General features: G+C 36.5%; 1 protein-coding gene across 1 annotated transcript in view; it reads right to left on the reverse strand.

The window, feature by feature from the left end:
• Positions 1 to 12,605, reverse strand: part of CNTN5 (contactin 5) — a 603,295-nt gene extending 590,690 nt beyond the window's left edge. The window contains exon 1 of the mRNA XM_031066019.1: positions 12,393 to 12,605. The gene's annotated coding sequence lies outside the window, so the exon portion shown is untranslated. The remainder of the gene's footprint in view (positions 1 to 12,392) is intronic.
• Positions 12,606 to 13,041: the final 436 nt, after the last annotated feature.

Consider the following 13,041-nt stretch of genomic DNA (forward strand, 5'->3'; position numbering starts at 1 on the left):
AAAAACAGCATAAAAGAAAAAAATATTTAAACAAAATAAAGTGTTTATTTTTTCACACCCATACTTGGACTTTCATTGACAAATAAGAACACAAATGTGGTGATCAAAGATTACTACAAATGAATAAATAAAAAATAGAATCACTTCATTTGGAAGCTTCTTTAAGTCTCCCTTTTTCTTAAATGACTGTGATAATTTGTTGCTTGTTTCCAAAGGGGGAAAAAATAGTGATTCAGACAGCTAGTGCTTCAGTGCTGTTGTATTGGTGTCACTGGGAGATGAAAATCTCCCACCCAGCACAAGGATGAGATGGAGCCAGTTTCCCACAGAGGCTGTAGCTAAACCCAATCAAAAGCTCCTGCCATGTCAGAGCATACTTCCAGGAAACCTCTCCTACTCAAATGAAAAGAGACCTTCAGCACTGTCTTTCAACTGTTGAAGGCAGCATGCCCTACTGAAAAATATAACCAAAGCTTGATCTTTCTCTAGAAAGTAACCTTACATGAATGGCACACAAGGGAGTCATATTAAACGTTGTGCCATGGGTTTTGTACCAAATACTACAGGTAAGCAAATATTTTTGTGGTTTTTCTGTCAATCCTGCAAATACAGTGTGAACTATGAAAAGCAGTTAAGGCTCTAAATATGATCATGATTAACAAAAAGAGTTGGAGGGAAAACTTGTGAGTTACAGCTCAGAAGCCTCATCATGGGCTGCAGTAACAGAAGTAATTTATCAAAGTGGGCAGTAAGAACCTTGCAGATAGTTTTTTGAGTTTGCACCAGCCAGAAAATAATATTATTCACTAGCCTCACATGGCACTGGTTGCATCTTTATCTAGTCTCCTGAATAAAACAAAATGGAGACCTGTTTTTCTGAATATTTTATGCCATTGAAAGGGAACTACATTTGACTGAATCAAAGAGATTGTTTAAAAAATTTATGAGTTTATCAGATATTCAATGTTTTTGTGATTTTTATAATAGGAAATATAAAACCTGATTGAAAAGAGATATTGGGGTTTACAAGACATAATCTACAAAAATAAGGACATTTTTGAGATTAAGGAATGTGGTTTTGAATGTTTCTGATAGAAGTACAAAATGGCTATAGCTATAATCCAAAAGTACTATTCCACACCATGAAGTAAAGATTAAGTGTAATTAGCATTTCTTTTTTCAAGGTGCTTGTTCAGGGCTGCACCAAAGATTGCTTCACTAAAATGCAGTCAAGGTTTGTTAAGTGTAGACTTAGCTTAAGACTGTGTATGAAGTTTCTCAGAACATGTGTACATGTTTCCCTGGCTCAAAGCTGCAATCGCTACTGGTTTCAGCATGCTCCACACATAAGCTCTGACTGCTTTCCTGGCAGGATCTGGGTCTCCTCTTCCCCAGAATAACAATATTTAGAGGAAAAAGCCAATAAATTTGACTAGGAGAGACTTTTTTTTTCTTGCCCTGAATGTACAGAGGTGCAAATCACTACCTGAGATTTAAATGTACATGAGACACTTTTCTCCTGGAAGACCTCAAATGGAGATCTAACTAATCAGTTAGTCATTGAGCTGCATTACACCCCTTTCTATCCTCTTGCCCTCCTCTCTGATTTTTTACCATTCGTTTTCTGACAGGTCCTACCTTTTCATACCCTCAGTTCTAACATTCATTTTAACACCTCATTTCTTGTAGCCCTTGCTGATCAGAAGCAGCTACAGGATCCTACTTTTTCTCACAGCTCAGCTTTCTTGCTTGAATTGTCAGGGTAACCAGGCACTTTTCAATAAATGATCGGTCACTCAGATCAAAATGTTAAATATTTAAAGTGACACCACATCATTGATAAAGTGAAACCTAAAGTGTTTGTTTGCTCTCTGCTAATTATTTTAGTTCAAGCAGGCAGACTCAACTGTCTACATTATTAATTAAACCTGTAAAAATGAGCTAAGGACAGGAAATGTTCTCACTGTTAGCCGTGCTAAGATTAAGCAGCAACTCACATTAGCTGTAACATGAAAACCTTTTCTCCAAACTGCACCAATATGAAGCTAAAAAAATCATATCAGTTCATATTTCTGAATGGTTTGGAGAGAAGATTAGTAAATGGGAAATCTCAGGTGTTAACTATTTTTAGGAAGTAAAAGTAATGTTACTAGTTTACTGAAGTTTGCGGCTGTCTTTGGCCTGAAGTAGCAAAGATTCATGTTCTCTAAATAACGTGTTTAAAGGTTTGAAGGTTTCCTTAAAAGAAAATGGAAGGTTTCCTCAAAGGCCATACAATAGCAATATATAATATTCCACATGCAACTTATACCAGTGATCTATATCTCTACAGCTATGTTTTTGCTATAGCAAAATCATTGATTTTTGTGATCAGGAACACTGTAATGGGATGGAAGCCACAACAAAAATTCACATTCATGCTGAAAAGAATTGTGTGAAAATACAATTAGCATTATATGTTTTTATATAAATTTTATAGTTTCATTGCAATACTTGAAGTAATGCAAGATCTCTCAGCTGGTATTTACCATGATGACCTGAAACTCCATTCGATTCTGTCAAAAGTTTCACACAGTGGTTGAGCGCTGATTTGCAGTTTAGGACTAGAAACACTCAAAATTCTCATTTTTGTTAGACACAGGTGGACAGATCCAAAGGGAATGGAAAAGTCTAGTTATACCTTGTAAAGAGGTGGGATAGATATAAGCACACAGGTCTGCGAACTGAAACTTTTGAGTGCTGCAGAATATAAAGCCTACCACTCTGCTGTGTGTCTCCACAGGACTCTGGAGCCTAATTATAGAGCTGTATGAAAAAGTTCTGCTTGTCAGCAGAACCGGCAGGAGGGGAAAAAAATAATATTTTTGCACATTCACAGAAGAATAAAATATTTAGGCAGAAAATAATCATTTCTGCAGATGGACACTTACAGAACAAAAATGGGTAATTTTTGTGCAGCTCTGATTGTCACTAGCATAGCCAGAATACATTTGGTAACAGATTTAAAATCAAACCTAGAATTCCTCAGTCACTGCCAGTGGCAAAATATGCTTCATAGAGTAGTACTGGTTAAGGGTTGCAGGAAAATTCAGGGTGGGGAAGCAGTCCTAAAACGAACAGTCAGCATTTCACCAAATTTAGCATTGCTGCACTTGCTTATGCCAGCAAAGAATTTGTCTCTTGATGGTTTTGAGTCCTTATGAGTTAAGGCTAGCCACAAAAGCCTGATGACAATTACAAGGCAAAAGGAAGACCTGACCCTATCGAGGTAATGAGGAAAGAGATCTAGAAGAGCTATTAAAGAGATGCACAAATTGTTAATGAAAACAACGGTAAGAAGCTGCTAGTGGCCAATAGAATTTAACTGCTTGCTTTCATTATATTCAAACAGACCCTCTAAATGCAAGCTTTGAGTGAGAAGAAATATACTTATTGGAAAACTACTCCATGCCCCGAACATTTCACACGAGTAACTAAAGTATTTTAGGAGAAATATGACTTGACAGGCTGATAGGCACCATACCTGATTCCCAATGGTGCTCAGGTGACAGCTTCTACCCAGTATATGAAAAAACTCAGTAACTTAGAACAGCACTTTGTGTGTATGCTGTGTGAACCTCCGCAAAACTGATAGAGGGATTATCCATTTGCAGGTGCAGGTCTGTAACACAAAAGGTGAATAATTTATGTGGACTTCTTCCTTCTTCCCCTCACTTAGCACCAAGCAAAGAAAAGGGGATCCATCACTGCATGGTTCTCACAATTTCTGCACTCCCTGGCCTGTGTTTGCAGCCACTCAGTGGAAAGCCTTGCTCTTCAACTCAACTGTAGTGACCTGTACTTTCAGCTTTGGATAAGTGTTTTTCTCTTATACTTGTTAAATGCAGTGTGAATTTTACGTGGAAGTGTTTTTTCCTTAATCCTTTTTTCTTTCTTTTCCCTTGGCATCATCTAATTTGGCAGTTCTTGGAGTGCTAGAGAGTCTCTTTAATGTATCTCAAGGCACAAGGACTCTGACTTTACTGCAATAACAGAATACATTTATTTGCTGCCTTTATAAGTGGCAATGAGAACTGAAGAAGGATTGTGTTCTCTATACTTCCCTCATCTCCTTCTTTGTCTGACATTAGCAATAAAATACAAATTACAGAAAAGATAAACCAAGAATACAAATTAAAAAACTAATTTCATGCCAGCCAACATGTGGGAAAACCTCAGGTGATGAGGAAATCAAAGGAAAATAGCAATAAAACAGACTATGCTAAGTAATAATTATAACTCAAGATGCAAATCCAATAATATCTTTATACACAGTAATTAATAAAGAAAAAATTAGTAGAGAGTAATAAAAATCTCCTGCAATAGAACCTTCTGTTAATAATCTGACAAAGTGTCTGTCTTAAAAAATTAAAAGAATTTCTATATCTCTTAGTTTCCTTAAAATCTGGCCTATATTATAAAGTAAAACAACTCTGTGTTTAGTGTGCTTGATGCTGAAACTGATTCTGTTCTGTTTAAGTTTTATTTTCAAGTTAATACATGAAGTTTTTCTCAGCCAATTCAAAGAAAGCCTCAATAGAAGGTAAACCTTTGTATTTGCTTTGCTGTTGCATCATTACAATTCTATAATAAACCCAGGCATAATAACAAAAAGTCCAAAATCACTTTCTTGCATATGGCTATTTACAGTCTGTTGTTTTCCACTGCAAAATATTCCAGATCTTATTATACCACCTACAGGTAGTTTTTAGATAAACTCTTGGGATCCCCTAAGCTTCTCAGTTACTCTACTGTAGGTTTCAAAGAACAAGCATGTCCATTACAGATTTTAGAGAAGTTTCTCATAACCCACACTGCTTTGACTTTTAAGCAATCCTCAGAAAAAAAGCCTGCTTTTTTTTTTAATCTTAGATAATACATGAAAATAGCATGCCATTTTTGCTATCGACATTATCTTCAATAAACATTGCAAGTGTTCAACTCGTTATATTTTCTCATATGCCATCTTTTCTTTGATGCTGAATGTGACATATGAAACTACTAATCATTTTCTGTTGAAGCAAAATAACAAAAACCTGTGATAATTTTTTCTTTCTCTTACACATTATTCTCATTCACAAATCCTATAATCCTATATAATCATGCACATATTGTTTATAATTTCAACATATTTTTGTAAGCTTTGAAAGAAATCCTTGGCAAAATCCTTTACATTCCTTTACAATTAAAGTTGTGCTGCTTCAAAGGAACTATTTTGCAAAGACTGACAGAGAAGGAATCTTGATAGTAATTTATGGATACTAATGAAAACTTACAGAGATAACAGACATTAAGTAATGACCTTTCAAGTGTAGACTCTTTAGTGCTTCTATACACTTAATGCTTCCCAATTTTCTCAACCTGTATTTATTTTCTAGGGAAGAAAATAGAGTTTTGCATGATTTGAATCAATCAGTCTGTCTTGCTTCTAATTTGTAGAAAATATGCAAGAATTTAATCCAAATTCAACTGAATTGCTCTGCTTTGATGCTGCTTATTTTCTCCAGTTGTTGATTAATATGCCCCTTGTGCAAACGTCTTCCTACTACCTGATGCCTTCAGTAATGTCTCAATTCGTTGCTGATGACATTCAAATTTCTTCCAGAGATGCCTTCTGAAGTCACAAACAGAGGATTATGCCCATCAGTGAACGACTCAGGCACAAAGTGATTGATAAGACAAATAAATACTTAGATCTTAGCAATCAGTCAGTTGTGATATGCAAGAGGGAAAACAAAACTACAGACGTTTCAGCTATATATCATGTTTTCTAAATTATATTCCAATGGCCCTCTTAATAAATTATTCTCCCTGGTTATCTGATCTGGAATACGTTTTCAATTATGCCTCTTCACAAACACGTAACAGACAGTCTTCCTCAGTCTGAAGCTGTTTCAATGTCCAAGAAATATCTTCCAAAGTCCAAACAGAGGAAATACTACACAGCTGGTTTTTGAGTTGAAAAGCTGTGCACACACACATGAGAGAGACTTTATGACATCAGAGAAGTCATGGCTTTATTCCCAGATTCCCTGAGCTGAGTTTTATGTAAGCAGCAACACTACATGACGCTGCATATGTTAAAGGGGAATAAGAACATTTTGAGCATCTAGCACAGCATGAGACTGAGAAATCAGGACCTTGTATCACCTCAGATGTGCAAAAGTCAAAAGCCAAACAAAGAATAAGGTCATAATACAAGAATGAGTAAATTATTTATTTTATTTAATTTTTTTTGAATGACAAAGGAAATAAAAATTTTTGATTAAGAGAACTTATCTTTTAAAAGAATATCATGTGAAAGTCCATATGCTTGTTTTTAATAAGTTTTGATGTGCAAGAGGTTTTGGTAACCTCAAAAATAAGTTAACTTAGAAAAGGGGTCTAGAAAGTACACATTTCAGAAGCAATTGTGGCCTGCTGCTACAGTTTTCAGACAAATATTCAATGCTACATTTTGTAGCATTTATATATGATCATTACACATGGCACAGTGTTGCAGATAGTATCTTGGACTTTTTTTCTCGGGTAGGAGGTGATCTTGAAGACATCTGTACGTGATCATGGTAGCATGGCTGTGAAACACAGAAGTCTTTCCTTAGCTATAAGCTCTTCAAAGGTCGTACAGAACAGCAAAAAAAAGGAAGTATTTTAGTTAAGTCATACGTTCTTTGATTCAGGGTCCATTTTTGTTTACAGCCCTCAGTGCAACACAATCTTGATTTATGATTATCATGCCTACTTCTCACGATGATGATAAGGTTTATAATGGAATAAAGGACCTTGATACTAAAAAATCATCTAGGGCAGAGTTCTAATCTAAATAATATTTAGGATAGACTTGTAATGTGAATTAAATGGTTGAGGCAACTACATTTTAAAGTGACATCTACATTTTTTCAATATATGTGAAAAGATGTACCTACAATTAAAGTAAAAAAGAAAAATCTAAAATTTATATATACAATTGTTGAACTATACATCAAAGTAACCTATACAGTAGGTAAAGAAATATACCTCATTGGGGGGGGGGTTGGTTTTTAAAGTGCCATTATACTTACAAAGCTTAATATCATTAATTTGGTAGAAAGAGGGTTGTAGTACAATATACCAAGCAATGGATGCCTACAGGAAAGAAATTAGCAAGCATAGGAAAAACAAAGTAATAGAATTTTAATTCATTTCTGTGTCCAGAACTTCAAAGGCATTTTTGTTCTAGCCATACTGAAATTCCTGTATAGGAACAAGACAGTTCCTGAAGTTGTCAGTATTTTCTGTTTCCTCCATTCAGTATAGCTTGCCCCCCAACCAAGTCATCACAAGAATAAATGTAAAGATAAGTAATAATCATAATTACATCGTAGTAAACATCATGAAGTTGAATGCCTTCATTAGATCAACAGTGCTGAATATCACCAAGTGTTCCAGCCTGTCCAGAGTAATTTCTTGGAGTGTCTATAAGACTTAGCTTTTGGAAAATGTTCTCTGTGAGAAGCACCTCAGAAGAAGAGGTAAAGCATATACTGTGACTTTGTTGACTCATTTTGGTGTGGTTTTGCTCATTACACTTCAAGTCTATTCAGAAACCCGTGAATAACCAAGAGTAAATGGTATATGAAAGTCTATGGAGTAAGCTAAAGGGAACAATGGGTCATCTTTCAGAACATATGATATGTGTGTTCTTAAAGAGTTAATAATTAATCACCTTTCCCAGAAGTAAATTTCTGTTAATATCCTTCCCATTTACCATTTAGTTTTGAGGGCACATTTGTGGTGAGAATGTTGCAGCAATCTTCTGAATATGTCTCTTCATGGTTGAGCAAGAATTACAACTTTTCAAGTTCAGTGCCTGAATATCTTCCCAAAATATTATTATAAGGACGTTATGCTTTTAGATCAGCTTCTTCTGTTACTATGACCAAACAGTCTTCTTCATTTACCTGCTCATCTGTGCAGCCACTACTCCTGCTTGAACACATAGCAGGGTGGTTACTACCTATAGCAGGAATGCCACAGCCACAGGGCAATGCCCATCATGTACTCAATCAAGACTATAAGCTCAACAAAAATAAAATGGGATTTGTGAATTCTTGCAAAGTGATGCTATTTGCTAAGGGAAGACACCCAAAAAACTGGTCTAATACTATGCCTACATCAATTACAAAGCAGTATATTTAGCCTCAATCAAAATGATTCGAAGACTAGAAGTCCCAAAAAATATAGTAACTCTTTAACTATTAAAAACTGAACAATTTTCACTCAGAAGGAGGCTGAAGCCAAAGTCTCTGTATGTTGAGTGAAAAGTTGTCATTCTTTACCCCTCTCTGGAACTGCAGTGAACTACCTGCAAAGTTTGTCTGCTTTTAGTTTCAGAAGCTGAAGGTTCTCCAAAGACAGCATCATGTTTTAACACCATTTACAAGAAAACCTTTAAGAGCATGCTGAAAAAGGAAATTCCCAAAAGAGCTTTCTGATGGATGGAAAGAGTTTGATGTATTTTCTATTTCTACATATGGGAATGGAGAAGACATCAATTTTTCCCAAGACTGACGTGTAAGTTCGGTCCTGAAGGAGATGTAAAGAGGTGTGCTATGGTGGTGTAACTAGTGCATGACAGCATGCATCTTTCTGATGTAACCTCATGGCTCTGTAAGCTTGAGAGTTAGTCTGAGTGGATGACTACACAGAATAAGTGTGAACAAGTTGTGATCAGGAATGTCAGCTGTAGCATGGATAGAAATTCTAATGTTTTATTGCATTCACAACATACAGAATCTGACATAGTATTTCCTTATTACATATCCACTTGTAACATCTTCAAATTGATTTGTTACCTTTATGAAATACAGTGAGAAATCATCCTGAACTTCCTTTTAGAAACCAGCACATGAGCAAAGTTAAATTTTCTTATGGTTCACACACTTAGGGATATTTTCATAAATCAGCCAAGAAATTAATTATAAAAACAAACAGATTACATTTCCTTCCACTAACTAGAAAATGTTACTGTTGCTGCTATTCCAGCTTGCAAAGACACAGAATCATTGCTCTTCAATATATGTGTGTGTGTATAAATACATCTATACATACATACACACACATTATGAAGTTTCCAAATCTTTAAACAAAATAAGAATGCATTTATCTTATAAAGTTTTAACAATTTCATAATTTGCAAGCCCATTTCCTAACAGAGTGTTTTTGATCAAAATCACTCAGGAGATAAGAATCTGTAGGGACCCCATCACTTCCAGAAAGAGTACTTTTCCTTTGTAAAGAACTAAAAAGTTGGTAATCCAGCGCATAACAGACCCTGAAAAAAGCATCAGAGAAGCCATGCACACAAGGAAGAAAATATACTGTGAAGGACCTACCAAAATAGTATTAGTAACCAAATGTCTATTTCACATTGATTCTTAGGGAATTAAGGATGCAGTATAAACTGTGGTGGATTTTATTTAGCATTTTAGAGCACAACAAATTGTTCAAATGACTGAGGTTGTTCTGAAAATGAGAGAAAGTGTAATGCAGAAGCTTTAGCAGGAGCATAAGGAGGGAGCAAACCAACAGTGGCAAATTTTGCAGTACATTTGTAGGAACTAAAATCTGTGTTGCAGGCTACAAGCAGAAAGACAAAATCATTTAGAAGAACTATTGTTTTCTCAATGCTACTGAACCAAACACCTCAGATGGCTCAATACCTTGGTATGCATATTCTTAACATACAGATTTCTATGATGTCTTTTGTAAAGACTTGCATTAATTATTTAAAATAAATATTTCTATCATTAACTTAATCAGATCATTTCCAGTGTGTTGAATCTGTTCAGTGGAACAAATTTTTCTATATTTCTAGCAAATCAGATTAAGCCTTTTTAAGCATACCAGATTTGCAAGAAGCAGGAAAGAAACCTGGATCTCAGACTGTCACTTAAAGCATCATGCTTTTAACCTCCTCTTTCCATACAGAGCTCTTTACCTTTACTGACACCCTCTGGTCCCTATGCCTAAGTCAGATTTGAATTCATTCCAGCACTCCTTCAAAAATTTACTCTCCAAATCAATATTTTGTGGAGCACAGAACTGGACATTTTCTGAAACTCCCATAAATCATATCACTGGTTCCCCAATAGTTCACCATGTCAGCAACTTATTTAGGGGACTCAAGCAAATTTGCCAGTCATGACCTTCCTGTATTGAATCTGTGCTAGCAGTCCTCAAAGATATGCATTTCTTAAAGTTACCTTTTATAATTTTCTAACAGAAGAGCTCTTAATCACACCTTTATCTTAACTGCTATGATATTTTTCCTCAAGTCTTCTTTTCAAAGTTGCTTTCTTTCAAATTCTCAAGTAGAACTCAGGCAGTGAGATGTCTTTATTTTCTGTTTTCATTCTTAGTACATCTGCCCTCGTTATAAAATGAAATCAAGACCTCTTCTCCTGCTATTTTTACCTAGAATTCAAAATATAACCTTCAGCTTCATATTGACCAAAAAACTAAAACCTACACTTTTTATCTCCCAACTATCCCTAGCTATCTTCCCACTTTCATGTCATGCTCTGCAAATTCTGACTTCTTTTGCATGGGCATTTGCTTTGTAAGTGTATGAAACAGAAGTGCTGCATGTTCAATAGTCCACTTATAAAACTACTTAGCTGTTACCCCCTTCAAGACTGCTTAACACTTCACCCTCCTTAATATAGTTGTTGTCTTCTGAAACTTTGTCTTCTTAACCACATCTTTTAAATATTCCCATAGTGTATCAACAGTAAATCTCTGCTGAAGGCCACTGTACATATAACACTCCTCAGTTACAATAGTTCACATCTCAGTTTTCTGTCTTCCTTTCAGCACGCCTCAAACTAGTAAACAAGAGTTTGTGTTTTCCCTCACAACAAGATAGACAAGGGGTTTCAGGGAGAAGGTTAGGGCTTGGGGTTTTTCTTGTTTTCCTCCTCTTTTTACCTGAAACATTGTAGGTAAGTGTTCTAGTAACTGAAATCAATTTATTAAATATATTTTTTAGAAATTCTACTAGAGCATTTGATAGCTTTTTTAAGTAATGGTCCAGTTATTGCTAATTCTCTCAATAACTCTTGTAATAATATTAATCAGAATGACCAGATCTTGTGCTATTGATTGTCATAAAGTACTTCTGAAGGAGTGGTACTATAACTCAGCAAGAATTAAAGGCAGTTTTATTAATTGGAAAATTTCATTCCAATATTAGTTATCAGGAATCCCCCCATAGCTTTTGGCTAATAGTGAGTGTATAATTTATTTATAGCTTCAAACTTCAGGGTCTCATCAACAGCTCACTGAAGTCTAGGGGAATGCTGGAACTCCTCAAAAAAAAAAAAAATGGCACCAGTTCCTTCATTTAAAAAACCAAAACCAACTAAAATTGTGTCATTCCAAGGAAGCATTACTTTTTAAACAAAAAAAAACCCCAAAACTTTGTAAAAACTTTAAGCTGCATTTCTGAAATATTGCAACACAGAAAAATTAAGTCCTAAATACTCACATTACACTATCTTGTCTAACTTCTGTTGCATGAAGTTTCTGAGCTTAATAGATGTGCAACTAAACATCTGAAGAAGTACATATACAGTCATGGAATTTTTTTTTCTGATTTAAAAATCTTAAAAAGACAGTTCCATGCTCTATGTCACAATAACTCTCGGTTCATCTTCTAGCCAGTTCACAGACATTCCACACAGTCTTATTAACTGTCCTCACATCAGAGACAAAAAATCGGTGCATCTTTATGTAATTTCATCTCCTCTGCCTGTCAGCAAAAGAGAAGAGTCCTGGTGCTGCACTTTTTTAATTCCAGAGATAACTGTTTATCCCAAAGCCAAGTATCATTCAAAACTCCAAAACAACACAACTTTCAGTGCATTGTTATAAACTCGATATGCTGGGTTACTTCCTGATTCAACCTCAAGCATTAGCATGGTAGCTCTCACAAATATAAAAAATTAGCACATTTAAATAGGTATTTCTTCTCTGGAGTATGTATTTGTACTAAAAGCCTCACATCTCTCTTCACAACTCATTCACTGCAGTAGTTTGCTCCCCAGTTAAATGACAGGAAGCATATAGCAGATCATAGTAATTTCTACTTCAACTTTTCTGCTCAATTATGACAATTTCAACATAAGATTCAAAACAAAAAAACAAAACACATAAACCTGCAGGCCAAAAATGGGATCTCTCACCATTGCCGGCTTCACAGTAGACTGCTCACAGAGATGCTGCGATAGATATTACAACAAGTAATCTGCACACACTCCAAAGTCTAACCAGGGAAATCAGTGCCTGGCTGGAGGAACGGCAAAGACACTTACCGCTGCTGTGGCACCGTCTCTCTCGCCCTGACTCTCAGTCTCTCTCTCCCATCCTCCTGACAGCCTCAAATATAGCAGTCCCTTATGTTGCTGAGCCTGGGGGAGCAGAGGATTGCAGAGCTGGGGTTTTTTCCCTTTTTTTTATCTCTTTTTTTTTTTTAAACCATCCAGACGTAGTTCTCCAGATCCGACCGCCTCTCCTGCTCGGCTCCCCCCGTGAGGGGACCGAGGCGCCTCCCCCGGCTGCTCCCGAGGGGGCGGCGGAGGCTCTGCCCGCCCCTGCCTGGACGCGTGCGGATGTATAGATGATGTGGATGTGTGTTTATGTGAGTGCCATCTCACACCGCCGCCCGCCGCTCGCCCCTACCCCTAAGCGCGCAAGGAACTCCCTCCTCCCGCTCTCCTCCTCCTCCTGCTCCTCTCCACCTTCCTCCCCGATTCTCCTCTTCACTCCTCTGCCCCGGAGCATGAAGGCAAGAGGGCAAGTTGGCGAGCGCTGTCCTCTGATCTCCTGCTCCTCTAAACCAAGACACCTGCCTCTTCCATCCACCACTTTCTGACCCCATCCTCCCCTCCCTCCTTCTCATCCCCTTCCCCATCCTCCTTCCAGGTGGATTGATTTTTATGATTTTTTTTCTTTCTTTTATTT

This window comes from Geospiza fortis, unplaced genomic scaffold (assembly GCF_000277835.1).
Source record: "Geospiza fortis unplaced genomic scaffold, GeoFor_1.0 scaffold16, whole genome shotgun sequence".
Classification (NCBI taxonomy): Eukaryota; Metazoa; Chordata; class Aves; order Passeriformes; family Thraupidae; genus Geospiza; species Geospiza fortis.